A 27,195-nucleotide genomic window follows, 5' to 3' on the forward strand; every position below is an offset into this window, starting at 1 on the left:
CAACACATTAACCATCAACCATGATTAGAAAAATTTCTAGGCAAATGTCCAACCAAGATTCCTTGGTTGGAATATATGAGTAAGATCTAGGAACCAAATACACATGAATTATGTAATGGCCTTCCCCATACTCAATTAATGTCTCTTCAACCTAATTATTCAAGGGATGCATAATACATTTTGAATAAATTGGTTGTTCCTAGCATCTCACCCCATTTCTAGCAAACAAAAACAATTTGTTAAACCTTATCGTTTGTGTGAGATGTCCCCAAATTGCCCAAATCAGTTTCCCAATTACTCTTGTCATTTTAATAGTCCTTATTGATCATGGTGAAGTTCTAATGACCTAAGGAGCCAAACACATTCCCAACTCCCTCCTTAAATGACTAAATTCATTATCCGGAAGGGGTTTTGTGAAGATATCGGCTAGGTTTGACTTTGACTCAACATATGTGAGCACAATGTCTCCCCTAGCTACGTGATCTCTTATGAAGTGATGACGCACTTCAATGTGCTTGGTCCTAGAATGATGGACTGGATTTTTAGTTAGGTTGATTGTGCTAATGTTGTCGCATAGCACTTGTACACCCTTATAAGAGAGTCCATAATCCTCTAGGGTGTGTATCATCCACAACAACTGTGATACACTCTCTCCCATGGCAATATATTCAGCCTCGGTCGTGGAGAGAGCAACACAATGTTGCTTCCGACTTGACCAACTAACTAAACATGAACCTAAAAATTGGCAACCCCCACTCGTACTTTTCCGATCCAATTTGCACCCAGCATAATCGGAGTCGGTATAACCTATCAAGTCAAATGATTCAGTACGAGGGTACCAAAGACCTACTCTAATTGTGCCTTTAAGGTATCTCAGAATTCTCTTAACTGCAATTAAGTGAGATTCCTTGGCATGGACTTGATACCTAGCGCACATGCCCACAGAAAGAGTATGTCCGGTCGACTAGCCGTGAGATATAGAAGACTACCGATCATGCTTCTATATTGCGTTAGATCAACTGATTTTCCACTCTCATCATTGTCAAGGTGAGTCGTCGCCATAGGAGTGGATACTTCCTTAGAATCACTCATTTTGAATTTCTTAAGCATCTCTTGAGTGTATTTTGCTTGATGGACATAAATGCCATCTCTAGTTTGTTTGATTTCTAGTCCAAGGAAGAATGTCAATTCTCCCACAAGACTCATTTCAAACTCACTTTCCATGTGAGTGATAAATTCATTTAAATAGCCCTTGTTATTTGAGCCACAAATTATGTCATCGACATATACTTGGGCTACAAAAATATTTTCACCATCTCGACGAAGAAATAGTGTTGGGTCTATTTGACCCCTTACAAAACCCTTTTCTAATAGATAAGTCGACAACCTTTCGTACCAAGCTCGAGGTGCTTGTTTTAGCCCATAAAGAGCTTTCTTGAGCTTGAACACGTGGTTTGGAGCTTCGGTATTCACAAACCCCGGTGGTTGTTCAACGTAGACTTCTTCTTTAATGAAACCATTTAAGAAGGCCGATTTAACGTCCATTTGATAGAGCTTGAAACCTCTATGTGCAGCAAAAGCTAGCATTGAACGAATGGACTCCAATCGTGCCACAGGAGCATAGGTCTCATCATAATCGAGGCCTTCAACTTGACTATAGCCCTTGGCTACTAGTCTTGCCTTGTTTCTTACTACCTCTCCCTTTTGGTTTAACTTATTTTTGAAGACCCATTTAGTTCCAATAGTGGTGGTCTTCTTAGGTCTAGGAACCAAGTCCCACACTTGGCTTCTTTCAAATTGACCTAACTCGTCTTGCATAGCTATGATCCAATCAGGATCGTGCAATGCCTCATCAATTAATTTTGGTTCAATCTCTGAAATCAAAGCGACTTCATTAGACTCATTTCTGAAGAATGACCTAGTCCTAACCCCTTGTTGAATGTCTCCCACAATTTGGTCTTGGGGATGACTAGAGGCTATCCTAGATTGTCTTGGTGTTGATGGTGCCTCATGAGTGGTCTCACTAGGCACAGGCAAGGACTCAATATCTGGCAAAGGATCAGATTGAGTTCTTTGTTGTCTTTGCTCATCAACATCAGAGTCAATTTCGACTCGTTCTTCATTTTGATCATTCAAACTTAGATTTCTAAGTTCAAATTGAATTTCTCCTATAGCCCTTGATTGATCATTTGAGTTAGGGATTTCTTCAAAAGCTACATCAGAGGACTCTTCAATCAATTTAGTCCTATTGTTGTAGACTCGATAGGCTTTGCTGGTGAGCGAGTACCCAACAGTATCCCTCATCGGCCTTGGTCGAAAATTTTCCAAGATGGTCCTTGGTATTTAAAATGAACACCTTACAACCAAACACCCTAAGATGTTTAATTGTAGGCGGTTTCCCAAACCAAAGTTCATGGGGAGTCTTTCCTAAAACCCTATGTATTACAATTCGGTTTTGCACATAGCAAGTTGTATTCACAGCTTCAGCCCATAAGTAGCTCGGTAGGGAGTACTCATGAAGCATGCTTCGTGCAACCTCTTGTAAGACTCGGTTCTTTCTCTCCACAACCCCATTTTGTGGGGTCCTTGGAGTAGAGAACTCATGCCTATATCCCTTTTCTTGACAAAACTCTAAAAACCTATGATTTTGAAATTCCCCACCATGATCACTTCTAATGGTTTTAATTGTTGTCGATTTTTCATTTTCAGTTCTTCTACAAAAAGAAATAAAAATATCTATAGTTTGGTCCTTATGTTTCAAGAAGAAAGTCCATGTGTATCTAGTAAAATCATCAACGATTACCAAACAATATCTGCTTCCATTCAATGATATTACACTACTGCAATCAAATAGGTCCATGTGCAATAAATCTAAAGCAGTAGATGTACTTACATTGCTTTTACCTTTATGGACAGCTTTTGTTTGCTTACCCTTTTGACATGCATCACATAGTTTGGTCTTGTGGAACTTGATGCTTGGTAAGCCTCGCACTAATCCTTGGTTGGCCAACTTCCAGATGTTCTTCATGTTTACATGTGCCAATCTTCTATGCCATAACCAAGACTCTTCTTCTTTCGACATGAAACACTTAATCAAAGCATTAGTAGCACTTTTAAATGATACTTGATAAATATTGTCAACCCTTGTGCCTACTAGTACCGTGTCAAGTGTGTCAATGTGTTTAACCAAACATTGACTTGAATGAAATTCAATTGTGTAACCCGTATCACACAATTGACTGACACTTAGGAGATTAAAGGTCATCCCCTTGACTAGAAGGACATTCTTGATATGAAGACATTCGGATATTTGAATGTCTCCAATTCCTACAACCTTAAGGCTACCATTATTACCAAAAGACACATTACCTCTACTTTTGTTTTGAATGGTAGTAAACAGTGATTTGTTCCCAGTCATGTGCTTGGAGCATCCACTATCAACAAACCAAGTTGATAGATGCTCCCCCTCGACCAATGCCTACAATACACGAAAAATAGAGGTTTTAGGTACCCAAATCTTGGGACCTAATGCTTCTACAATGAAAGACCTAGGAACCCATGCCTTGGTCATACCTTTCCTAGTTCCATGAACTCTAGAAACATGTGATCTACTATTTTGAGTTCTAGACATTAGAGAAATGAAACTCGACTCCTTGGGTTGATACCCTAACCCGGCTTTGTTGTAAACTGCCCTTTGGGCATTTAGAATCATGTCTAGAGTCTTAGAGCTAGTTGAGAATTTCTCAAGCATTTTCTTGAGTTTCTCAACCTCACCCTTTAAGGCCTTGTTCTCATCCTCAAGGACTTCTAGATGTAGGTCATCGACCTCATCTTCCCTAAGGGTCCTTAAGGTTTTTACTTCTTCTTTCAACAATTTATTTTCTGTTTTTGACTTTTTAAGCAATGTAGATAAGTGAGTGATAGTTTTATAACACTTTTCTATATGAGAAGAGGTTACCTCTTCATCATCCGAAGATGATGAAGCCGTGGTTGAAGCACTTGAGTCATCACTCTCGGATTCTGACTCTTCCCTTGCCATGAGTGCCAATTGCCGAGTGCTCTTTTCCATCTTCTCTTCTTCCTCCGATGAGCTTGATGAGGACTCATCCCAAGTGGCCTTGAGAGCCTTCTTCTTCTTGGCTCTTTCCTCCTTCCTTTTGGCTCGTTCCTCCTTCCTCTTTAGTTTCGGACACTCGCTCCGAATGTGTCCTTTCTTGCTACACTCATAACATGTAATATTAGATTTATCAAAATTTTGATCATTAGTTTTACCTTTTCCTTTGTATCTTCGGCTTCTTCTCATAATCCTTCTTACGAAGTTCGCCATCTCACTTGACGATGACCCACTTTCATCATCAGATTCAGAAGAAGAGGTGGATGAGGAAATCTCCTTTTCCTTCTTCTTTTCCTTCTTCCTTCTTCCATCCTTGCTCTTTGGTCCTGCAAATAAAGCAATACCCTTCTCTTTTTGACCTTTGTTAGCAAGCTCATGAAGTTCCATTTCACAGAAAAATTCATCTAGTTTAACAATGGAAAGATCCTTGGATACCTTGTAGGCATCTACCATGGATGACCACAAGGCATTCCTAGGAAAAGATTTAAGAGCGTACCTTACTAAGTCACGGTTTTCTACCCGTTCATCCACGGAGTGGAGACCATTGATGATCTCCTTGAATCTCCCATGAAGTTCACTCACCGTTTCATTGTCCTTCATGGTTAGATTTTGGAGCTGATTCAAGAATAGGTCCCTCTTGGCAATCCGAGAATCTCGAGTTCCCTCTTGGAGCTCGATGAGTTTGTTCCATAGGTCTCTTGCACTTGAGAACGGACCTACCTTGACGAGTTGGTCCTTGGCGATTCCACATTGCAAGGTGACCATAGCCTTGGCATCGGCTTGTGCTTTGCGGAGTTGTTCGGTAGACCACTTTGACGACTCGAGTTCCTTACCTTCTTCATCCTTTGGTGGTGTGAAACCTTCCTTGACTGAGAACCACATGGCTATGTCGGTTTTGAGGTAGTACTCCATGCGGCCCTTCCAATATTGAAAATCTGCTCCTTCGAAGTAAGGTGGACGGTTGGTGCTAAATCCCTCCTTCATGGCCATTGTTTTGCTCTTCGGGTTGTTAAGCCGAAATGAAGAGCACCAGGCTCTGATACCACTTGTTGGGACCTTAGATGGCTAGAGGGGGGTGAATAGCCTCTTTGAAAACTACTAAACAACAATTTCTTCAAGAACTTTGTTAGCACAGCGGAATTAGAAAACTAAAACGAGAAAACACAGCACACTAACTCAGAGATTTACGAGGTTCGGGGATAACTTGCCCCTACTCCTCGGCGTGTCCGTAAGGTGGACGAATCCTCTTGATCTTTCGGTAGATCACACCCCGGAAGCTATCCGGCTAAAGGATTCTCCTTCTCGGTGGAGTAACCTCTCCACAAAGTCTTTAACAGCAGTAAGAAATTTAAGCACAAGACTTACAGTAGTGGCTCAAGTGAAAATGATCAAGGGAAGCTCACAGCCACAATCAGCGAAGAACAAGCACACTGCTTCAATCTTCAGAGTTTTTCTCCACAGTTTTTCACAGCAAGAGCACAAAAAGCATTGTGTCGAGAGCCTCTCCTCTCCACCTTCATATGCCTCTCTGCTCTGTAACGGATCTCTGCCAAACCTGCAGCAAATCCCTGCAAATCCCTGCAACCGTCCACGACGTCGCCAATCACACTTCTTCCTTGTCTGATTGTCTCAGCTCCCACCAATGGCATCCTCGTTTCCACTGGTACCTCTGAGCTTGAACCTATCAGCACAAGTCAAGCTGATTTCGACCAAACGGCTGCCAGCAGATCGCAAACGAGACGTTGCTACCAAAACTGGTTTGTCCGCAGCGAGACACAGCAAAAGCCTTTTGTTGCCTTCTACTAATGATCCTTAATTTGAATTCACCCAACATCGTAATCTGTAACCTGAAACTTCGAGAAAACTTGCAGCAGATGGTTAGAAACGAAATAGGTAAAAGCAATTGCGAATCAGAAACAATAAGAGAAAGTGCATGCAAAACAAGCCATACTGTGGATCGGTCAGCAGACCGATCCACGCTTCTATTTATCGTCACTGATCGGTCTGGGGACCGATCAGGTGCTTGTCTGATCGGTCCCAAGACCGATCCACCCCTTCACGCGAATCTGGTAACGAAGCCTGATCGGTCTGGGGACCGATCAGGACTCAGCTGGATCGGTCCGTAAGACCGATCAGTATCCACTCAGCGCTACTGAGGATCATCGATGGTCGCCGGGCGCCGGTCGACGGCGATGCGGCCAATACCGCCCGCCAGGGCAGGCCGGGCGGACATTTCGGCTACAAGCTGCATGTCGGGGTGGATCATGGCAGTCGGCTGATCCGCCGGGTGGTGCTGACCCCGGCCAACGTGAACGACACCTTGCCCGCCGACGATCTGGTCTGCGGCGACGAAAAGGCGGTCTATGCCGACAAGGCCTATGCCCTCACCCCTGACGGTCCAGAGAGCGTGCTACCGAACCCTCTCCGACATACATGCCAAGCTTCCACACTTGGGCTTCCCAATTGCCTGGTTTCACTCACCAGGACTTTCCAACTGCCTAACATCCCAGTTAGGACTTTGCCACTGCCTGGCTTCACTCACCAGGACTTTCCCGTGCCAAGCTCCTCGCTTGGACTTTTCCCAATCAGGTCAATCAGGTTAACCAAGTCAACCTTAATTAGTCTGAGTTAATTTAATATCTGATTCAAACTTAAATCAGTGTCAACATCAAAACAACATCCAGGTCAGACTGTATCAACAATATCCTCAAGACTTGTAGATCACTATGTGCCAACTAGATTGACTCTAGAAAACTCCTCAAATGAAATTGGCACATCCTAATCACCTTAGGAATAATTTTCCATTTCATTTTCAAGGCTTGATTACACCTTGAAAATTCCTAAAGTGCCACCTTTTGCCATGATTAGGTTAACTACCTATTCAAGTAAGGTTGACACACCCTAACTCATCTAGCGTGATGAAATCACACTCCTAGGAACCCAATACCTATTTGAGCTCATTGGGTTCACTAAGTATTCACTAGGGATGACTTCCCTAGCAACCCTTCTAATGACCCTCCTAGGCTTTGAAGCCTTGGTCATTTGGGACTCATCAAGATCAACTCTAGGGGTGACTCCCCTTGTGACCTTGGTGATGGTCTTCCTAGCCCTAGATTTTGTTCCATAATCGAATGGAACATTATGATAATTGGGCTTGACTACTTGGGACTTAGGTTTGTGACCCAAACCTTTCTTGTCCTTGGACTTGGGTTTTTGACCCCTAGACCCTAGAGTCAAATCCTTAAGAGCCTTTTCTAGAGAGTCAAGTCTTGACCTCAAGACTAGATTTTCTTTCTCTAATACCTCAAGCTTTAATTTATCATTTTTTCTTTGAGGTATTCCTAGGCATGTGTCTAGTTGTTTTGGGATTCCTACCTAGGTTTTCCTTAGCCTTAGATGGGTTAATTCTAGGGTTGGCTTTCCTAGTGTTATCCTTATCTAGGCTCACATGTTTGACACCTAAGCATGTGTATCGATTTCTAATGTTATCATGCTTACCATTATTAACAATAGCAATAAGGCTACTAGCATGTGTTCTATTTGAATTGCAAAAATGAGCCTTAGAGATTACCTTAGGGTTTGCCTTAGCTCCCCCTATCGATGTGCTCGTCTTCTTGTCCTTGTGAGGTTGCCTCCCCCTCGGACATTGGCTCCGATAATGTCCCCTTCGCTTGCATTGAAAGCATACCACGTGCTCTTTGCCTTTGCGTATCGGGACTCCGACTTTCTTGACCTTTGGCGCCGGTGGAGACTTTCTAATCCTCTTTGGACACTTACTCTTGTAGTGCCCAAATTCCCTACACTCAAAGCACATTATGTGTAATTTGCTAGAAATTAAAATGCTTGAGTTACCTAGGTTTGAGGATGGATGAAACCTCTCTTCTTCATCCCTTCCGGAGGTAGACGCTTCTTCTTCTTGCTCCGAACTTGAAGAAGAACTCTCCTCCTCTTCTTTTTTAGATGTTGACTGGCCCTCAACTTCTAAATCCATTCCTCCATGAAGTGAACTCCTTGGCTCACTTGACTCCTCTTCATGGCTTGAAGTGGAGTTCCCCTCATGGAACTTAGCCAAGTTGTTCCACAACTCCTTGGCATTGTTATATCCACCTATCCTACACAAAACATCATTAGGTAAAGAAAATTCAAATATTTTCAATACCTCATCGTTGACTAGGGATTGGTGGACTTGTTCCTTGGTCCACTCCTTCTTCTCTAGGGTTTCTCCTTTCTTGTCCATCGGAGGCTTGAACCCTAATTGAACACAACTCCAATTTTCAAGGTTAGTCATAAGAAAGTACTTCATTCTTACCTTCCAAAACGGGAAGTCATCGCGATCGTAGAAGGGTGGAATCGTGATGTCCTCCCCAAGCCGATCCATCTCTAGCTTGTGCTCCATCGGGTGTTAATCCGGCGAAGAGCAACCTGGCTCTGATACCACTTGTTAGGATCGATGATCGCGGCTAGAGAGGGGGGGTGTGAATAGCCGCCCCAAATTCTTTCCGTTTCTTCCTACAATTAGGGTTAGCGCAGCGGAAATGAAACCGTAGAAACGAAAAGGAAAAAGACAAACCTCAAACTCAATGGATGTAACGGGGTTCGGAGGTGATACTCCTACTCCTCGGCGTGTCCGTAAGGTGGACGAGCCCTATCAATCCGTCGGTGGATGAGTCCCCGGAGAACCGGCTAATAAATACTCCTTGTGGGTGGAGAAACCTCGCCACAATAGCTTGCAACAGCAATATGGAAATACAAAGAAGAGCAAGAACAAAATACACAATGAATGTACAAATATTCGCTTGCCTTCTCGTCGACTGAAGTCCCGGATGAAGCACCAACTTCATGGACGAATGCCAACAAGCAACTCAGTCAAAGAAGCTCCCCCGAAGCTTCGGAGCTCAGCAAAGCTCAAGCACAGCTTTCAGAAGAACAGCAGCTCGAGGAGAAAAAGAAGAAAAGTAGTAGTCAACAGCCCTCGATCTCTTCTTATAACCTCTGATATCCTGAGCCAACCTGCGAACTTGCAAGCAAAAAGAACAGAACACAGAAGCCCGAAATAACCTAGCCGTTGTCACTCACAACGGCTAGTCCTGGACCGATCAGGCTCCAATCTGATCGATCCACACTGTCCCTGATCGGTCTTGGGGACCGATCAGGCTAAGCCTGGACCGATCAGGCTATGTCTTGATCGGTCCCTTGGACCGATCAGCCTTTCTCCTTCTTCTCTTCTGTTTGCTTCCTGATCGGTCTTCAGACCGATCAGATAATCCACAGAAGCATTCTGTTTGATTACTGATCGGTCACTAGACCGATCAGCCGTATCACTGGATCGGTCCCCAAATCGATCCAGAGCTTGGTTTTTACCCAAACCAAGTCCCAAACCTTCCAAACCAACATCCGGTCAACCTTGACCTGTTGGTACATCATGCTTAGCATCCGGTCACTCCCTTGACTTGCTAAAACTCCCCACCAAGTGTCCGGTCAATCCCTTTGACCCACTTGGACTTTTCTCTTCGTGTCAAGTATTCGGTCACTCCCTTGACCTACTTGACCTTCTCAACACCAGATGTCCGATCACCCTTGATCCATCTGGATTTTTCCTTGCCCGGATTCACTCACCAGGACTTTCACCTAGCTTCACTCACTAGGGTTTTACACTTCCTCAGCTTCACACTCTGACTTCACTCACGGGACTTTCACCCGGCTTCACTCACGGGACTTTCCAATCTGGCTTCACTCACGGGACTTTCACCTAGCTTCACTCACTAGGGTTTATCCGTGCACTGGCTTCACTCACGGGACTTTTCACATCCGGTCCGAGCAGAGCTCTGAGCCCTCTCGACCGGTTCGGAGAACGAGCTACCCCTCTCAGACTTCCATCGGTCGAGCGAGCTCCCGAGCCCTCTCTGACCATAGTCCGGAGAACGAGCTACCGAGCCCTCTACGACTTCCCATGTGCCAAGCTTCCATACTTGGACTTCTCCATACCAAGTCTCCATACTTGGACTTTTCCCGTGCCAAGCTCCCTGCTTGGACTTTTCACCATGCCAAACTCCCTGCTTGGACTTTTCCCATGCCAAGCTCCCTGCTTGGTCTTTTCCCGTGCCAAGCTCCCTGCTTGGACTTTTCCGAGTCAGGTCAACTCACCTCGGGTCAACCAGGTCAACCTTGACCACGGGTTGCACCCACAATCTCCCAAGCTTGTATCCTTGTAAAACATCAAGGTACAAACATTGTCAAACATAACTCGTCAAACATCAAAACACAACTCGAGTCAAGTCAACTCGAGTCTGGTCAACCAGATCAACCTTGACCTAAGGTTGCACCAACATTTTCCACTGCAACAACTTCATCAAAGCAAGCAATCGAAGTGTGACGAGCTATTCGCCCCCCTCTAGCTACAAATCGACCCTAACAAGTGGTATCAGAGCGAAGTCGCTCTTCACCAGAATCACCGTTGAAAAGGGCAACAAGCTAGAGGGAGAAGAAGTTGAAGCAAAGTTCAACAAATTCAAAGACTTCATCAAAGGCTCAACTTCAAATGAAATTCTGAGATGGATTTAGATTCGACACGAGGGTGCTTCCACTGTACACATCAACAAGTTTTGATCTTTGAAAATCAAGAATCGAAAATTTTTTCATGGTGGACATAGAGCAATGATTTACTCTAATGGAAGGTTTTCAGGCTCCAACAAATTCAAAAGACAAAATTCTCAAGAAGAGCAAGTGGAGCCAAGAGAAAATTCAAAAAAATGAGACTAATAACAAAGTGACCAAAGTATTGGTCAACATATTACCGAGCAACATTTTGAAGCAAATAGGAGAATTTGAAGATGTCAAAGAGCTATGGAGCAAATTGGCTAAACTCCACGAGGTCCCCTCTACTGTACCAAACCAAGAAGAATCCAAAGAGAGAGACTCATTGGATCAAGATCAAGAGGAAGAGGACTTTGAAGTTGAGAGATGCTCAACTTCTGAAGGAGAAGAATAAGAAGCTTCATCCTCAATGGAATGCAACAAAAAGGGCAAAGAGGGAGTATACTCTTTGTTCAATGAGCAAGAGGATAAAGATGAGGAAGAGGCCTCCACCTCTAGGATTGAGGGGGAGTGTCATTCAGTGACACCGGAGCAAGAAGAGGCTTCTACCTACGGGTCAAATGGTCATAGATGTTTGGGATACAAACTCAAAACCAAGAAGGATGTTCCTTCTTATCATAGGGTTCCATATAGTTATGGAACCAACCCTAGGTCTAGGGGTTAAGTTAAAGATACAAGGGAAGTTATCCCTAGAAGTATTTTTGCCAAGACCAATGTGACTAAGACTTCTAAGAAGTGTAAGAACATCACTAAGAAGGTCACAAGGAAAGCAATCCCTATAGTTGACCTAGTGAAAGTGACCAAGGCTTCTAAGAAGCCTAGAAAGGTCATTAGGAAGGTAACTAAGGAAGTTATCTCTAGTGAGTACCTAGAGCATCCAAGGAGCACCAATAGATTTTGGGTTCCGAGGAGCATATTCTCTACACCCTAGATGGGTTTAGAGAGTGTCAACTCCAAATGGGAAGGGTAGTTAACCCAATCTTGATAAAGTTGACACTTGGAGGCATATTTAAGGTTTTTGTTAACCTTTGAAAATGAAAAGGATAAATTGATTACTCTTTGGAAGAGTAAAACGTGCCAAAATTTGAGGAATTGGACTTAATTTTAATTGACACAAATAGAGAAAGACAAAAGAAATGCCAAGTTAGGTTTTGACATTCTCTTGAGAAAATGAGGGCAAATCTAGGATCAATTTTAGATTTAGCTAAGGATTTAGGATACTTAGATAAAATATCTATGCATATTTTATTTATGCTAATTTCCATAATTGTTTGCTCATCATATGTCATGACATCATATTTTACATTCATGCTTATTATGACAAACAAACAAAAATACAATGTCATGTCATACATACATCATGTAACAATAGTATATTTTCTTTTGAAAATTATTTCTTTTTGATGTATGTCATAACTCATCATGTATTATTTTAATTTCCTTGAAATTAAAGACAATGACATTTACTAACAAGTGGCATCCTAGGTGGATGTTCTTAATTTCTAAAATGCCTAGATAGATATACATGATCCCTAGTTTAGGGCAAAACCAAAATCTACATCTCACAAAGACTATAAGGTGATTTGTATGTGTTTTGGTGCACATTAGATACAAGTGAGATGTTAGGATGATGAACAAGACTCAAGATGTTGATTTAATGCATCTATTTGAGTTTTGATTTCATCAAAACATATAATTATGTGTACTCCAATCATTGAGAAAGCTAATGTACACACCATGTGCATTGAGCCCAAAGAACATGATTAGAAATTAGTTTTGAAAATCATTTTAAATGTATTTTGGAAAACTTTGGTGAAGGCTATCTTTTGATAGTAATCATCATTGAAAAGTTAGACACAAACTTGGAAGAAACATTGAAGTTTTTACAAGATTTCAAGTTTGTGTCAATATTTGAAAATAGGAAGTATTTTCTTAGAAAACTATTTTTCCTTGATAGTATATACCCTAAATAATGTCTACAATAATTTTCATAATTTTTAGAATTTTGTAGAATTTTTAGAGCATTTCTGAATTTCGATTGAAATTTGATTTTAGAAATTCAGAAACCCAATCGATCGGGCGATCGATTGGTCAGGGTCAATCGATCAGCTGATTGATTGAAAAGAGTATTCTCATGATCAGAAGCTCGCTGAATCGATCATCCAATCGATTCACTCAAGTCTGGATCGATCAGTGGATGAATTCATGCAGTTTTTCTACGAACAGAACCTTGCTAAATCGATCAGTGGATCGATTGAGCAAGTGACAATCGATTGAGTCCCAACTCAATCGATTGAAAAGACTGATTTTGAATGGAAAGCCCAATTTCATCACTTTAAGTCATTTTTAGTCCCTTTAACCACTTCTAACCCCTTGAAATATATTTATATATATTTAAAGGTAGTTTTTATGATGAAAACAAGGAGAAATGGTTAAGGACCATTATATTGAAGTTAGGTTGAGGTTTGCATTCAAATATTGATACTTAAACCTCAAAACTTCAAGTTTTTGGGTTTCCTAAAGATTTAGGGATTTCAAGTCATTGTTGGTGCAATGACAGAAGTTTGGAGCATGTTTTTAGGGGGAGTTACTCTTTAAGGATATGAAAATTAATTTTTTCAAAACATCTTGGAAGGTGGTTAACCTTCTTTAGAGTAAATGCTCAAGGTTGAGCATTGAAAAATAATAGAGAGTGGATATCTTTGTTGTTGAGTTGTGAATGCTCAAGGATGAGCCTTATGAAGTGGATTAATGCTCAAGGTTGAGCATTGGCTACAATGAAGGATATGAGATTGATTTTGTCGTGAAAACGATTATCAAAAGAATTTTTTAGTTCTGAACCCCCTCTAACTATGCTAATGCAGTATAGAAATGACTCAGGTCATCTCCCAATGAAAGCAACGATAGGATGATAATATAGGATTGTATGTTATTCCTATTTTTGGAGTTTTCAATATGAAAATGGGGGTTTGAGATTTTAATTCTAAAGCTAACAAATGAAAAGAGAAGCAAGTAGGAAACTAATCTAATGCTGGAATGAAATCTAACTAAGTGTCAATAATTAATCCACAACGCATTGTCACTCTACGTTATGATTTAACCATCAACATAATTAAACTAAGGAAGGAAATAACAAAGCATTAAATGAAACATAATCTAATAAATGAAAGACAATGCAAGTAATAAAACTAAACCTAACCTAACTACAATTGTAGAAAATAAAAGACAACATGAAGTAAAGCATAAAACGAAACATAAAGCATGAAATGAAACCTAAGCTAATCTATCCTAATTGCATTCAAATGAAGAATTAGAACTTAAAGAAATTGGAAGAATAAGACAAGAAAGAATTAAATAAAGTAGAATGCATCAAATTTAACATAACTATTTAGAGACATTTCACCGAACACCTATTATGCACGAAATAAATTAAGCAAAATTAGTGCAATTCAAACATGGAATTAAACTCAATACAAGCATTCAATATAAATTAATAAACATCAATAAAACTAAGCTAATCCAACCACAATTCACACATCCACTTCCAATACCAAAGACAACCCTCGTCGTCACACGAGGACCCGGCAATCGAACCCCAAACTCCGGTGAATAGTAGCTCACTGCTGGACTTGTTGCACTCTTCGACAACGACGAGGATGGTACGACTCTTCCACCGAAGAACCCCCTCAAATGAAAGTTGACCGAAATGCAGATGGAACCACCGCCACTCACCTCCTTGCTTTGCCGCTTGAACCCCAGGTGGTGAAACTACCAGAAAGAAGCCGGAAGGTGGAGGATCTCATCGGAGAACCCCTCCGGTGAGGTGAAGATGGTCGAAGTCTGATGTCAAAGCTTGCTGCCGCCTGCCAAGTATGCTTCTACCGTCGCCGCTAGAATCTAGAAGAGAAGGTGGAAAGGGTTGACCGACCGACGACAATAAAGGTAAGGGAAGAGTGGTCGCTGACCGGTGGTGAGGAAGAAGAGAAGAAGAAGAGGTGCCGGTGGGGATGTGTCGCGTGCCCTAGCCGACGCGAGGAAGATTCGTGAACAGAGAAGATGTCTTGGGCATTGTACCGTCCACATGAAATGAGAGGAGTTTAGGTTTCTTAGTGGATCGGGTTGTGGTGTTGAGGTTTTGGGTTAAGGGAAAAGATCCGGATCCAATTAGAGAAGTGACTTCTTTCATGGGTTGGGATTTTAGATAAGTGGATTGTTGTAATTGGATTGGACTCTTATTACTTGATCCAAATTGGAGTGAAATGAATCAAGCTCTTCAAATTAGCTCATGCTCAACTTGGCATGGGATCCAATTAATTTGACTCAACTCATATCTATGGCTCCTCTTTAATTCTCTACAAAAATCATGAAATAATTGCAAAATTAGGGAAAGAGTATAAAAATCTCACAAATATATCCTAACTCATGAATTATAATATTAAGCAAGATTTAAGTGAATAAGAGGATAAAAATGCTAAGTATGAGAGCTAAAATATGACATAAAAATGCTATTTGTGAAGAGGTTTAATGCTTAAGGGTAAACATTGGATACAATGAAGGGTATAGACCTTTATTGTGCTGTTGTGACCAATATGGCAGGTTGTGAACAACGTTGAGTAACTCTTCAGGAGGAGGGTTTTTGATGTGTGCCAATAGGGGGAGAATGTAGGGTTTAAGTTAGGTCGTTGTCCCTCTAGGAAAGTTTAGGAGAGAATGTAGGGTCTAAATTATGCCTTCATTATCCAACGGGGGAGTTTTCCCTCTTGGAAAGGGAGAGAATGAAGGAAACCCTCATTCCTACATTGGCATGAAGAAGAAGTTGAGGCTATGTGATTAGTCTAAGTTAAAGGTATTGTCAAACATCAAAAAGGGATAAATTATTGGTGTAATATCCCTGAATCAAGGTTGACCAGGTTTACCAAGCTTGAGTTGGCTCAAGCTTGAATCTTGATATTTGGGTTTCTATATTTGATAATATATGGAGATTGTAGGAGCAATCGTCTGATTGGAGAGATTATTGGAGCAATTCCCCTCTAGTCAAGGTTTGACTAGTCTGATGTGAAGAAGAGTCAAGTAAGTTAAGGTTGACTGGATACTTAACTAGTAAAGTCCTAACTAGAGGTTAGGCAAAGAAAAGTTTCGATGAGTGAAGCCAGGCAGTGGGAAAATCCTAGTGAGTGAATCTAGGTGAAAGCCCTGGTGAGTGAAGCCAGGCAAATAAAAAGTCCTAGTGAGTTAAGCTAGGCAGATGGAATGACCTGGTAGTGAAGTCAGACACGTGGAGATCCAGGTGAGTCAAGGTTGACCAGACACTTGGTGTTGAGAAGCCCAAGTAGGTCAAAAGATTGATCGCATACTTGGCACGAGGAAATCCAGATGGGTCAAGGGTGACCAGACATCTGGTAGAAGTCCAAGTGGGTTATGGAGGATCAAACACTCAGCATGAGATGATAAGTCCAAGTGGGTCAAGGTTGACCAGACACTTAGCACGAGGAGAAAAGTCCTAGTGAGTGAAAGGATTGACTGGACACTTGGTGAAGAAGTCCCAGCAGGTCAAGGTTGACCGGATGCTAGGCACGAGGAATTCCAATATGTCACGATTGACCAGATGTTGGAATTGAGGATCCTAGACTTGATTTAAGCAAGTCGAAGGGAGGCCAATCGATCAACTAGTCGATTGAACCGTAGTCCAATCAATCAGTCGATCAATTGGTTGTGTGCACGAGTGAAGGCTGACCCAATTGATCATCCGATCGATTGGGAGCTTATATCGTGCAAACATAATGCTTCCCAATCGATCAACCGATCAATTGGGCACCACCAATCGATCAACCAATTGATTGGGGGCTGAAAATCACATGTGACACGAGAAAACTAAATCGATCAGCTGATCGATTCACGCTTTTCCAGCGAAGAGCACAGAAGTGCTCTGAATCGATCAACCGATCGATTCAAGCCTCCCCAATCGATTGGTCAATCGATTGTAATACGATCATTGCATAGGATGTAGGTTTTGGATGGCCAAGATCGCTGGGATATGACGTGGTAATCGATTGGGAGGAGCCTCAATCGGTTGGAAGCCCTAGCTAGAAGTGCAGATATAAAGGCGACGAAGCGTTCAAACACTACAACCTTTCTTCTCTAGCTGACGCAATCTTCTCCGACACTCACCGCCAGTTCTTGGAAGCTCTTGGGGACAAGTGTTGCTGCACTTCCAAGGTTCAAGAGGTGATCAACTACAACAAGGTCAAGCAAGAAGAGGTTTTTCCTTGTGTACTTGTATTTTTCTTTTTGCGTTGTGTTGTATATTGTGTGAGTCTTGTATGAGGTTTCTTCACCTCCGGTAATTACCAAGAAAGAGTATTTTTCATAGTGGAGAGCATGTCATGTGTGGATCCTTGGATTAGTCAGCTCTCATTGAGATGGATACCAAGTAAATCCCTTGTGTTAGCATTGTGAGAGTTGCTTGAGTGTTTTCCGCTGCAACAACTTCATCAAAGCAAGCAACCGAAGCGCGACGAGCTATTCACCCCTCCCCCCCCTCTAGCTACAAATCGACCCTAACAAATGTTTCATGGATAGTCATATGAGTGTCATAAACATTCTCATAGTGACTATTGGTATGAATATTCCTTAAACCTGAAGTCACTATGGTTCCTTACATAAGGAGTTATGTACTTTAGTATTTGTAAACGTCACTTGTAACAAGGTGGACTATAAAGTTGATTACTGAGTATACAATAAGTTATGCAGAGGGATGTGAGTGATGTAGATGGAATCTATTCCTTCCATATGACGGAAGTAATATATATGATCCCCTTGATTAAGTAGGACACAAGAATACATGTCTATGCTCAAATTAGTCAATATAAGTTATTGAGTTCATTTGATTAAGTGTGTCTACTTAGGGATCAAGAAACATACATATTGATAAGAGAATGACACGGTTTATGCCTCATGGATCAATCTAGATATCAAGGATAGAAAAACCAAATCATACAAGATAATAGATACAAAAAGGTTAAGTCGAATCTCGATATTTTCATCACTTGGGTCGCAATGATGCATTGCTAAATGTTATTCATTACTTATGTATCTAAAATAATTTAGATATATTACCGTTACGAGAGCTTATTGGATCACACACAATGAGTATGTTAATTTGGACATGGGTTTATTTTAGTTTGACTAAAATATGATGGACCCTAAGATTATAGAGTTAATTCTAATCTGAATTTGACTCAAATGAATTTAGATTAAACTTATTGGATTAATGGGTTAGACTTATTACCTTATTGGGTTAATAGTTAATCTAATATATTAACATCTGACCTGCTAAAGAGGGTTAATGTTTATTAATAGAGATTAATGGAGAATTCATGAAAAGGGGGACCAAAAGACATAAACCTTTTGTATTCATTAGATGAGTACAAAAGTCATTTGTAAAAGTAATCTTTAGGTGAAGTAACCTTTTTGGCAAAGCAAATTTTTGCTGAAGTAACTCTTTTGGAAAAGTAACTTTATATAGGTGGAGTAACCTTTTTGGGTGATCATCTTTTTAGTTGTTGCTCTTCTTCCTCTTCTTCTCTTGGCCAAAAACAATCTTGTGTAGTTGCTAGTACAACAAAAGTTGTTTGTTCTCCAAGTCATGAGTTTATGAGACGGACAGAGAACGTGTCCGTGTGGATACCGTAGAAGCGCGAATGTGTTGATATCGCTGAGATCTTCATCTGAATCAAAGTTGCTATCGTGAGTATCGGTTCACACAATAAAGATAACTATTCTATCTGATAGAATAGGAAAATGTAGTATATAGTATTCGCAAGGATCTTTGAAAGGATCCTTTTTTTCTCTGTGTTATGTGTTGTTTTCCTTTTTTTCTTTTTTAGTTAAACACAATGATCCTCATTGATTATTTTAAAACTATAAGACAAAATGACTTTATTAAATCTTATGTTACATTGTCTTGATGTACTTTAGCCCTTATAGACTTTTTTAAGTCTACATACTCTATTCTCTTGGCCTTCAACAATATAACCTTCTGCCTGTGCCATATAGATTTTCTCATCAAGATTACCATTAAAGAAAGTCATTTTTATATTCATCTAATGTAATTCCATGTCAAAATGTACTACTATAGCTAGAATGACATGTATTGATATAAAGTTTACAATTAGGGATAATGTCTCTTCAAGATCAATACCCTCCATTTGGGTATATCCTTTTGCAATTAGTCAAGCTTTGTATCGATTAATTGATCCATCCACTTTCCTCTTGATTTTGAGAATCCACTTATTCCTAATAGCCCTTCGGCTCGAAGGAAGATTGACTCAATCTTAAACTTGATTCTTTCTCAAAAACTTCATTTCCTCATCTATTGTAACTTTCCATTTTTCTCTAACTGAACATCTCAAAGCTTCCTCAACCATTTGAGGTTCCTCATTATCAACTGGGAGAATTATTAATGCCTCATTCTCAATATCAAACCTTCTTTGAAGAATAATCTGACAACTACTTGAAGGTTAGATTGTTGAGAAACTAAATCAGTGAATGACAAATCACTCCCACTAGGTTAACTAGATTTAGGCATCTCTCGTGATACTTGATTTGTTGATAAAGGAACATTGTCCTCCTCTATCGTACATAAATGAATTGTCTTATCAACTTCACCTTTTGTTAGTAACTCAGTTATGAGAAAAATAGCATTTCTAGACTATATTTCAAAGATAGTTCCATCTTGTTGCTCACTAATGAGATAAGTGTTGGTCCCTTGGCTGTCGGCTAGAGGGGTGAATAGTCCTACACAATAAAAATAAATACCTTTCTCAAAACTTTGGAAATAAAGCACTTGTACAAAAAGAAACTGTTTAATCGACATGAAAAAGATGCACAACAATTTACTTAGTTTGCAATTAGGGGATTGCTAATCCAAGACGTTTGAAAGCTCACTAATGTCTCTTTCAGATGGAGAAGCCTCTTACAACAGTCAAATCTCACAACTATAAAGCTAAACTCAATTAGGATCGATTACAAGTATTATGTCTAGCTTCTGGGATCAGGAATGTATTTATAACCTTGATCGGGGCACCTGGAAGGGGTTCTAGGCGCCTGGAGGGGGATAAAATTTTATCCCCATTGCAACGGATCACGACAGCTGTCATTTCAATAAATTTCTGGTCTAGGCACCTGGACCCGCTCCGAGCGCCCGGACTAGGCTGAACCGGCTCAACTAGGGCGCGAGCTTGGGGCACCCTGGGTCCAGGCGGTCCGAGAGCCCGGACCGGGCGCTCAAAGCACAATCAGTCTCCCGTTGACTTTTCCTCCGGGTCTTCCGCTCCAGCTCTGCTCTCTTGGATGATTTCGGTCATCCGGAATAGGGCTCACCTGAACCCATCTTCTAGCCTTCTCGAGCAACCTTCTCCTTCGACTTCTTGTCTCTCGGAAACATTGCACGCCTCCTTCTCATCTACCAGCATACTCTTCTGCAACGCCTCATCCCTAGGATGCACCAAGCCCGTCGACTCTCTCCCGTGCCATTCTTCTTGCTAGCTACGTCTTTCACTCAACTTTCTGTACTCCTAAGTTCCTGAACACTTAGACACAAGGATATCAAAACATAACAAAACCTAACTTGACTTGGTTGAGCACATCAAAACTATCACGAGATACTTACAATCTCTCCCTTTTTGATGTGAGCAACCCAAGTTAAATTAGGGTAAATCAAACATAAATAACAGTAAGGTAATACATAAAATTTTTGTAATTTTTAATAATATGCAAAAAAAAAAAAAAATCAATGTTACCCTTCCTTAGACTTAACCTTCAATTCTCCTTGTTTGATCATATTAAAGATAGGAGTAAAGTAAGAATATAACTTTGAAAAAGTAGCATCGAAGGGATAAAAAAAATGTGAACTAATATTCAAAAAAAAATAAACTTTTAAATTCTGGATAAAGACAGAATTTTTTTAATTATTTTTTAAAAGATAATTTAAAAAGTATTTTTCAACTTGAAAAATTCTGAAAGTTTTATGAAGGTCGAATAGACATATTTAAAGTAGATATAAAATTTTTCACAAAAGATTAAAATTATTTTAAGTAAAAAATAAATTTTTTTCAGCATAATATATATTTTTCAAAAAAAAATGAAAAAAAAAAGTTCTTAACTTCAAAAAATCATAAAATATTTTCTGAGAATGTATAATAGTAAGTAATTTTCCAAAATAAATAAATTTTAAAGAATTGAATTTTTAAAAATTTTAATTGTTAAAAATTTATATTTGGATAAATAATTCATAGAAAATTCACCAACAATCAAAAAATTTCATAAAAATTTATTTAGATAGAGAAAAGGATAAAGTTTCATAAAAAAAATAAATTTTACAAAAAATAGTACAGCAAGATATTTTTAAATCTAAGAATACTAATTTTATTAAAAAAATTCATAGAAAATAATACAACGGTCAAAAACCTTAAAAATTTTTCTATAGATGAGTACTAAAATTTTATTTCTCTAAAAAATTTAATTTTAATTAATTTCTAACAAAAATTATGTAGAATAATTTATTTGATAATTCTAAGCAAGAATATGAAATTAAAAATAAAACATGCATAATGATTTTTCAATTTAATCATGATTTTAGAACCCAATATAGTTTCCTTCCAAATATATTAATCAAAAATTTCTTAGGGATATATTTTATTGATAATTTTCTAATTTGACTCTTATGATATCTAAAGTGGCAGTTGAATCGTTGGTAATTTTTAAAGTTAGAAATAGCAATATTTGAACATACAGAATTCTTTAGATTATCTATTTCTATTTTTAATTTTTTATTTTCAATTTATATCTTGTCTAGGGATGTAAATGAGATGAACAGTATTAAGCTCCAGCTTGGCTCATTTAAGTTATATTCGGGCTCGAGCTCGGCTCAAGCTCGAATCGAACTTTTATCACATGGCTCGAGCTCTGCTCGTTTTGGAATTACTAAGCTCGCAAACAGTTCAAACTCAGCTCATTATTAGCTCGATTATCATAGTTAACGAGTCTAACTAGTTAAGCGAGCTCAAGCTTGTTTTCTGGCTCATTTTAGAGCTCATTTTGGGCTCATTTTGTAGGCTTGTTAAGCGAGCTCGAAAACTAATTTGAATAAATATTCAACAAACCTAACAATTAAAATAATATAAACTCAACACATCATTGAACATCCCAAACTATTACATTAAACTTCTAAACTCAACACACCATTGAACATGTTCGTGAGTCCTTTAATAGAGCTAAGCTCGATCCTAAGTTCACGAACTTATAAACGAACATGTTCTTGAGCCCTTTAAACGAGCCGAGCTCGAGCCCGAGTTCATGAGACTATAAACGAACATGTTCTCGAGCCCTTTAAATGAGCCGAGCTCAAGCCTGAGCTCGCGAGCCTATAAATGAATATGTTCATGAGCTCACGAGCTGAATATCCTTAGGCTAGATCTTGGCTCGATAAAACTGTCGAGCTTGAAATCGAGCTCGAGCTCAGATTGATAAACAAAACGAACGAACTCGAACGAGCTTTTTATTGAATTGAGCTTCGAATAGCTCGTGAACCGTTTGATTCATTTACATCCCTAGTCTTGTCAAAATCCTCTAGTCGATAAGATGTTGCTATGGTTAATTTTAACTCTTCATTTTCTTTTTCTAATTTACAGGTATTTTTTGATAACATTTTTATAAACTGAAATAACTTATCAGGAGGTAGAGATCGTACCTGACTTACCTTGTCAACCTTATAATCTGAAGCTCTCCCTGAAGTGTTGCTTCCTTTTGATGTTGCTCCCCCTTCATGGATGCTCTCGATACTCATTTCGGATGAGCTTACTCCGTCTTCATCTTCTTGGTGACTTGCTACTAGCGCAAGTTCGGTGATGGCTTAGATCTCTTACTCGGTTGACGTTTCATCCCACGTTGCCTTTAGATTTCGATGGTTTGTCTGGATTGGTCTTTTGTCCTTGCTCTTGTCCTTGTCCTTACTCTTTAATTTAGGATAGTTATCTTTCATGTGTCATTCTTTATTGTAGTGGTAGCATCTTACTTTTCTTCTTTTTATTTTATCCTGCACTTGATTAAATTTATTAGTTTAAAATAACTTTTTAAATTTTCTTACCATGAACGTCGTTTCGTCATCATCGAGAGAAGTTTCAAATTCTAGTTCATCCATTTTTTCTTTTAAGGCAATGTTGTGCTTGGGCTCCTTCTTCAAATATGCACATCTAGTTTCATGAACTTCAAATATAGAAATAACTCTTCTAAAGTACTTACCTCTAGATCCTTAGAGATGTAATATGCATCTACTAAGGATACCTATTCAGAAGTCCTAGGAAAGGAGTTAAGCGCGCACTTTAGCAAATCTCGGTTGGTTACTGTTGGACCCCGTGGTTGTTTTAATGTGATCAACCAAGTTTTGGTTAGGTCCTGTTTGTTTGATCCCTGTGTCTAAGTGTGCAGGAGCTTAGGAGCGCAGGAACTCGAGCGGAAGACGCAGCTAGCGAGAAGGACGGCACGGGAAGGGAGCCGACGGGCTCAATGCGTCCAAAGGACGAGAGAGTTGCGGAAGAGTGCACTGGTGGGCGAGAAGAACGTGTGCGGCGTTCGAGGGACGTAAAGCCGGGACGGAAGACTGCTCGAGGACAAGGCCGAGAACTGGGTTCAGGTAAGCCCTATTCCGGATGGCCGAAATCACCCAAGTGAGCAGAACCAGAGCAAGTCAATCGGGATGTTGACTTGGCAAGTGTTCGGTCGACCGAACGCCCTTATCGGTCGACCGAACCCCTACCATCAGAAAGCCAGCTGTTGGTGACACGTCAGAAGCCACGACAAGCAGCCAGCCGTTGGTGAAGTGATCGGTCGACCGAACCTTCTGATCGGTCGATCGAACCGAAGATAATCAGAGACTTGGTTGAGCAATTTGATCGGGTCAGATCGAGTAGAGACCGTTGGCTGATCGGTCGACCGAACACAAGGATCAGTCGACCAAACCTAAGCTCGATCCATAGAGCCTGCATCCAGGCGGAAAGCTGAGAAAGTTCATCAGGTTCGGTCGACCGAACCTAGGGATCGGTCGATCGATCCCTCTCGAGTCAAAGCTTGATCCCGAAGATCAGGTGATCTGGATGAGTGTTGGAACCCCTATATAAAGGGGTCTCGAACAGCTACTCGACATCAACTCTGTACTTTCATTCTTAGCAACTTCTGTGCTCTCAAAGTGTAAAAGGCTTCTCCACATTCAGAGAAAGAGACGTTTCTAGTGTGATTTCCAACCGCCTTGGATTAACAACCGTCTCGGTTGTAACCAAGTCAAATAGCTGAGACGTCTCTCTTTTTGTTTCTGTTACTTAATTTAAATACTCTTGTTGCTTTTATTTTGAGTTAAAGTTCCTTGAGGAGGGTATACTCTTTGATTGCAGGCAATTCACCCCCCTCTTGCCGGCCCCGTTGCACCAACAAGTGGTATCAGAGACCAACAACCTCAGAAGGACTAATCGCCGACTGAAGCACAAAGATCAAGATAATGGTCGGCGCAAACATTCATCCCCCAAAGTTCGACGGAGATTTCGCTACGTGGAAGCGAAAAATGGAGGTATTTTTTAAAACAGACTTCGATATTCTTATTACTAAGAAATATGGTTTTGCAGCTCCAAAAGATAAAGAAGAATGTCAATGGACGAAGAAGGAGCAAGCAAATTTCGTCGCAAACGAAAAGGCGGAATTTCACCTGCTTAGTGTTTTGTCACCCCAGGAGGTAAGTCGAATCGGAAGCTACGACTCCGCGAAATACATCTTGGAAAAATTTCTGGAGCTTCACGAAGGTACCTCAGAAGTAAAATTGGCAAGGCGGGACATCCTCCGAACTCAGCTGACGAACCTCCGGATGAACAACCGCGAGAAGGTAGCGCAACTCTAAGCGAGAGTCAAAGATCTGATAACTCAACTAACCAACCTCGGAGAAACAGTAACAAATCGAGACTCAATCCGGTACGCGCTCAACGCCTTCCCAAGAACTCCAGAGTGGGCGTCCTTAGTAGATTCTTACTACATCTCTAAGGATTTTGAGGTAAGTAGTTTAGAAAGCTTATTCTCTACATTCGAACTTCACAAATCTCGTATTGCAGAACCTAAACAAATAGAGAAATCAAACCTCAACGTTGTCCTACAAGCAGAGATGGGCGATCCCGACTCCGAAGCGTCAATCAACGAAACCGAAGCAGCGCTATTGGTAAGAAAACTAAATAAATTTATTAAAACTAACAAATTCAGATCGCAGTCGAAAAAGCATCTACACAACAAAAGGATGATCCGATGCTACAACTACAATGAGGAAGGACGCATCAAGGATGATTGCCCTAAATTAAAGAAAAGGCACAAAGAGAAGCCTCAGAAACCGACGTCCTTTACATGCAAGAGTCTCAAGGCCACATGGGATGATACTTCATCCTCCGAGTCAAAAGTCGAAGCCTTCTCAGGAATAGCACTAATGGCAAACCATATCTTTGAAGATGACTCGGACTCAGAGATGAGCATAGATCAAGGGGGAGAATCAGATGAGGAGAGCTACAATGAAGGGGGAGCATCACCAAGTGAGGTAAGTAAGGTACATGATCTTACCCCTACTCAGTCTTTTAGATTTATCAAAGTACTTACGAAAGATCTAGCAAAATTAGAAACAGAAAATGCTAAATTGAAATTAAAATTAGAAGAATCATGCTCCTTAGAGTTATTTAACAACCTAAAAATAGAAAATGATAGTTTGAAATTACAAATTGAAAACTTGAAAACTGCTGCATGTTCAAATGTTTTTCAAAAATTTAAATTAAGAATTTTTGGTAAATTAAACTGGTATATTAGAAAACATCAAGGTTAACTTAGGAAAATTCCTAAAACTTATGTACCCCCCAGATTTTTTATTAATCCTGTAGGAAGGAATCTCTATTGGGTTCCAAAATCTGTGCTAAATTAAAATTGTTATTGAATTAAGGATATTAGAAAAGAGATTAAATGTTTAAAATTTCTTTATGAAGTTTTGTCTAAGGAAGTGGTTATTGCTCCAATAACCAAGAAGGCCTAGTGCCTCGTCATGACCTGGAAGCCGAAATATCGAAATAAAATGTTTAATTAACTTTCTGATAAAAACATTAAAATTAAAATTATATAATGCTTTGAAAAGTTTTTAAACATTTCCTTGGAAATTCTTCAAAAATATTTTTCATAAAATTCTAACTTAGACTTTTGTAAAAAAAATCTCGGAACAAGATTTTTTTTTTTATAAAAAAAAAATTTTTACTTGGAAAATCATTTTTTGACTTAGAAAATTTTTTTCCCCCATTTTTACTGTGATCAAAGGGTGAGAAGTTAAGTAATAAGTTTATGAGGAGTTAGGAAAATTAAATTTTTTATTTATATTTTTTTTATAATTTTTGTGCTTAAAATGTTAGTTTAGTAATTTTCTTAAAATTACTATTTGTTTGTTGTTACCCTAACTTAAACTTGGATTGATGCACATCAAAAAGGGGGAGATTGTTGGACCCCGTGGTTGTTTTGATGTGATCAACCAAGTTTAGGTTAGGTCCTGTTTGTCTGATCCCTGTGTCTAAGTGTGCAGGAGCTTAGGAGCGCAGTAACTCGAGTGGAAGACGCAGCTAGCGAGAAGGATGGCACGGGAAGGGAGCCGACGGGCTCGGTGCGTCCGAAGGACGAGAGAGCTGCGAAAGAGTACACTGGTGGGCGAGAAGAATGTGCGCGGCGTTCGAGGGACGTAAAGCCGGGACGGAAGACTGCTCGAGGACAAGGCCGGGAATTGGGTTTGGGTGAGCCCTATTCCGGATGGTCGAAATCACCCAAGTGAGCAAAACCAGAGCAAGTCAACCGTGACGTTGACTTGGCAAGTGTTCGGTCGACTGAACGCCCTTATCGGTCGACCGAACCCCTACCATCAGAAAGCCAGTTGTTGGTGACACGTCAGAAGCCACGACAAGCAGCTAGCCGTTGGTGAAGTGATCGGTTGACCGAACCTTCTGATCGGTCGACCGAACAGAACATAATTAGATACTTGGTAGAGCAATTTGATCGGGTCAGATCGTGTAGAGACCGTTGGCTGATCGGTCGACCGAACACAAGGATCGGTCGACCAAACCTAAGCTCAATCCACAGAGCCTGCATCCAGATGGAAAGCTGGGAAAGTTCATCAGGTTTGGTCGACCGAACCTAGGGATCGGTCGACCGATCCCTCTCGAGTCAAAGCCTGATCCCGAAGATCAGGTGATCTGGATGAGTGTTGGAACCCCTATATAAAGGGGTCTCGAACAGCTACTCGACATCAACTCTATACTTTCATTCTTAGCAACTTCTGTGCTCTCAAAGTGTAAAAGACTTCTCCGCCTTCAGAGAAGGAGACGTTTCTAGTGCGCTTTCCAACCACCTTGGATTAACAACCGTCTCGGTTATAACCAAGT

This window comes from Zingiber officinale, chromosome 10A (genome assembly GCF_018446385.1).
Source record: "Zingiber officinale cultivar Zhangliang chromosome 10A, Zo_v1.1, whole genome shotgun sequence".
Lineage (NCBI taxonomy): Eukaryota > Viridiplantae > Streptophyta > Magnoliopsida > Zingiberales > Zingiberaceae > Zingiber > Zingiber officinale.